This window comes from Triticum aestivum, chromosome 6D (genome assembly GCF_018294505.1).
Source record: "Triticum aestivum cultivar Chinese Spring chromosome 6D, IWGSC CS RefSeq v2.1, whole genome shotgun sequence".
Classification (NCBI taxonomy): domain Eukaryota; kingdom Viridiplantae; phylum Streptophyta; class Magnoliopsida; order Poales; family Poaceae; genus Triticum; species Triticum aestivum.
This window is the reverse complement of record NC_057811.1, coordinates 393,815,277-393,819,482: the sequence shown is the minus strand read 5'-3', so window position 1 is coordinate 393,819,482 and position 4,206 is coordinate 393,815,277.

The following is a 4,206-nucleotide window of genomic DNA, read 5'->3' as shown; positions in this document are numbered from 1 at the left end:
TCAAACTGACAAGGGGGACCCACCTGTCATAGACAGTGGGTTAACAGAGGATTAAACTAATTAGTTTTTTAGTTAATTAACTACTGGGCCCACCTGTCAGTGAGAGATTAATTAAACTAATTATTTTTATTTATAAAACATTTTCTTTTCTTTTTTTTTTAATTTTTGCGGCGGGGCCCGCATGTCAGTGACTGGGCCTGCCCAGTCAGCAGTTGACTGGGTCAACCCAGTCAACTGGGGCCCAGGGGGCCACTGGCAGTGAGCCAGGGGTGGGGCCCGGCCGGCCACGTCGGCAGGGCACCGGAGAGGAGCTCCGGCGAGCTCCAACGCGGCGGCGATGCGCGGGTGAGCTCGGGTTTCGCCCACGGTGGCCCATTTGGAGCGCGGTTAGGTCCTATGACGAGCTGACGCTCGCGCGCATCGGGCGCGGCAAGCGGCAGGTGCCGAGGTGGTCGGAAATGGCACCGGCGACGAGCCGAGGCGGCGACCAGAGCACGGCACTGACGGGAAAGACGCAGGGGGCATGCGGGAAAGAGCTAGTGGGTGCTACGGCTTCCTACGGAGATGTTGAGCACGACGGCGTGCTCAAACGCCAGCTGCGTGAGCTGTGGCCGCAACGGCGAGGTGAGCGGCGGAGCAAGCTTTCGGCCGATGGCGGATCAGCTGCTAGAGCTCGCAATCGAGCGCGTTGAGTGAGGGGAAGGAGAGAGATGCTCACAGGGGGGGTCTGCAGAGGTGCTAAGCGGGCGCGGGGTGGTCCGGCGAGGCAGATCAATGAGGTGGGCGACGACGGCCGTGGTTGGGGAAGAAGGCCGGCGGCGACGTCTCGAGGCACTCCGGCTCAACCTAGCGCTTGCATACGGTGCAGAAGAGGACGGCGGTGCTCCTCGACATCCTCCCGAGCGCCGGGGAGGCTTGTGGCCACGAGCACGGTGACGGCACGGCGATGGCGTTCGGACGACAGAGGAGGGAAGAGAGCGAGCGAGGAGGAGGGGAATGGATGGGGACGCCAGGGGGATTGGAGAGGGGATCGAGGGGTCGAGGCGTGGCAGCCTTATCCTCTCGCGGGGTTCATCGCCGGCGAGGGGGGTCCGGCGGCGACCAGCCTCCTGTAGCGACGGGGTCGGGGGAACAGAGACCCGACCGGGGAGGGGGAGTGGGCCGGCTAGGGTGGGTCGACGGCCAGCTGGGCCGAGGCCCAGCGGGGAGGGGGGGTCTTTTCCCCTTTTCCTTTTTTTTTCTTTCTGGGATCTGTTTTCTGTTTTCTTTTATTTGTTTATTTTCTTTTCTGTTTTATTTCTTTTAAAAGTATTTAGGTATTTTATAAAAATGTGTTTCCTCCACCATAATTACCAGTGTATTATTTAGCACCCACTGAACATTTTTGTTTGAATTTTTGAAAACTTTTATTTTCCACTTTTAAATTTAATTGAAGTTTGAACTAGGAGTTTGACAAGGGTGTGGTTCAAATGTGATCTAGCCCTGTTTAGCAATATGATTAGCTTAATCACAGGGGGTTACTGTAGCATGATTCTCAGGGTGTTACAGTAACACACCCTACATTTTGGACAAGCGCATCCCTAAGTCATGCCTCACCCCCTCCCATCGCCCCCTTTTCGCCATTCGAAATCCCAGACCGCCATAACCTCTCCGCTCCAGGCGCGAAACCCCACCCTGCTCCGTCCGCCACATCACCGCTGCCCAGCCGGAGCCTCTTCCCCGACGACAGAGTCAACAGTTTTTACCTCATCTGTTGTAGTCAGGTGGTTTTTGGTGATGTTAATTTTACATCCATTTTACATCATCTATTGGAGATGCTATTAGAATCCCACTTGAGATTGACGATGCCTGTCTTGTGCTGCTTCAGCCTTGACGTCTTACGGCTCACCGGAGCTGCTCCAATGACAGAACGATCCATCACAACAGAACAGTGCCCTGGACGCCATCTACAGATTCCTCAGATCTTCCTCCACACCTCCGACAGCCACCTCTGCCTCAACTGCTTCAGCGACCAACCCAATGATGTTGAGGTCGACACGGCTACGGCAAAGAGGTTGTACACTTGTTGCATCACTTATTACTATACATTCACGTCGATCCATTAGGGCTATATTGGTTCAACGGAAAAACGTCGATCCACTGGTTGTTACCATCACTCTAAATTTCTGCATGCTCTCCTTACATAATCTCACCATATATTTTTCGTATGCATGTTAGATATTGTACACAGTCATCCTGAACATGTATAGAAAAAGAGAAGAGTTTTGCGCGGCAATACAATGTCATGTAGACATCGCTCCATGGTGGGTTCAATGGCAAACCCTCCCCACCCCTCTCCAGATTGTAATCCAGAGGAAGATATTTGTTCTGAGGCGGATTCAGACGCCGCTGACCACTCCTATTTACCCCCCAAGGTGTTTGCTCTACCTTGGCATGATGATGTTAGTCATATCATGCATATGTTGCCTTGCAGTGCCTACTTTTGACATCATATATGTCATCTGCTTAGTTTAGACATGTTCTGTAATGCCACCTGTTTAGTTTCTATATCATATATCGGAATTATGCAGTCTCATGTCTTTTAGCCAGCCATAATATATGTGAAATGTGCAATGCCATCCTGTTTAACCAGGCATCATATATTTGAATGATATCTTGCCCATCCTTTTCTTCATTACATTTCCATTTGTCGACAATGTTTGTACATTAAACTACTCTTCCTATGAATCAGCCATTTGGGTGGGAGATGGGAAATCTGGAGTGAAAACAAGGCCTTCAGAGCAGACAGTGCTACCTGTCGAACCAGATCTCTTGTTGGGTCCCGATAGCTCCTCAGAGATGGATTCAGAGACAGATGACCAGTCCTATTCCCCCACTGAGGTGTATGCTCTAACTTGGCACGGTTATACTGCTCATATCATGCATACGGTGTCTTGCATTGCATAGTTTAGACATCATATACACAATATTCAACACCATGTTCTTAGTTCAGACATCATATCGAATGCCCTCTGTTTAGCATATAAATCACATATGTGAATTAAATGATGCGATCCTGATTACTTAGATAACATGTAGGTGAATTATGTCATGCGATCCTGTTTAGTTATCCATCATATCTTTGAATTATGTTATGCTATGCTATGCAGTTTAGATAGACATCATGTATGTGAAATTATGTCATGCTATCCGTTTTAGTTAAACAATATACATGTCAACTATTTATGCCCTCTTTTTTCCACACTATCTATTGCATCTGTCTCTCATACAATGTCTGTACATTCAACTATGTTTCCTGTTTATCAGCCATTTGAATTGGAGCGGGTGATGCCAATATCTAGCGGACTAAAAACACGGTCTTCAAATAAAACAGTGCTACCTCTTGGTGGAGATAGCACCCCGGTTGTACATGCACAAGAACCAGCCCTACCACACATAATCCAAACTCTCGCAGATTGTACCCCTACTGCGGTGGACAGAGAACCAGCTTCACCCAATCTAACCCAACCCTAGCCGATAGTAACCCAGTTCCTGTTGACACAGCACCATCTCCACCACAGAGCTCCCAAACAAGAGCAGTTAGTAAGGCAGCTCCAGTGCCCAAAGGGCCAGTACTATCATGGCGAACCCCAACTCCACCAGTTAGTACGCCTATTCCTGTGGAGGAAGCACAACCAGCTAGTCGTAGTTTAGCATCTATCGCATTTGATGTTGTTAAATCGTATGTGCGTATCTTCCCATCTTGGAAATATTATACTGAAGATGAAGGAAAATGCCAGTTGCAGGTGTTTGTCCAGGAGTTATGTGTAAGTAATGTTATTCATGGCAATTACTTTGCTTCGTCCCATACATCCTACCTCCATGATGGTTATAATACAGCAAATTTTCCCATTTTTCTCTATAGAGAAGGACCGATTTGGAAACTCGGGATGAGGTAACCTGTGCTAATACCTCTGCTATCTTCAAGAATGCTTGGTGGTAGTATTGGAATTACCTGAAGAAAACGTACTTCACCGGCAAAGAAACTCATCAAATTCCCTTACGTTCTCCTGAGACACATTTACTGGACGATGACTGGGAACGCCTTGTTCTGTACTGGTCCCGAACCAAGAATGTGGTAAGGTCTATGAGCTCATTTTCTATTTTGAAGTATTATATTCTTGCGTCTTACTTTACTCTGTTCATGTAGAACAAGTGCCTAAACCT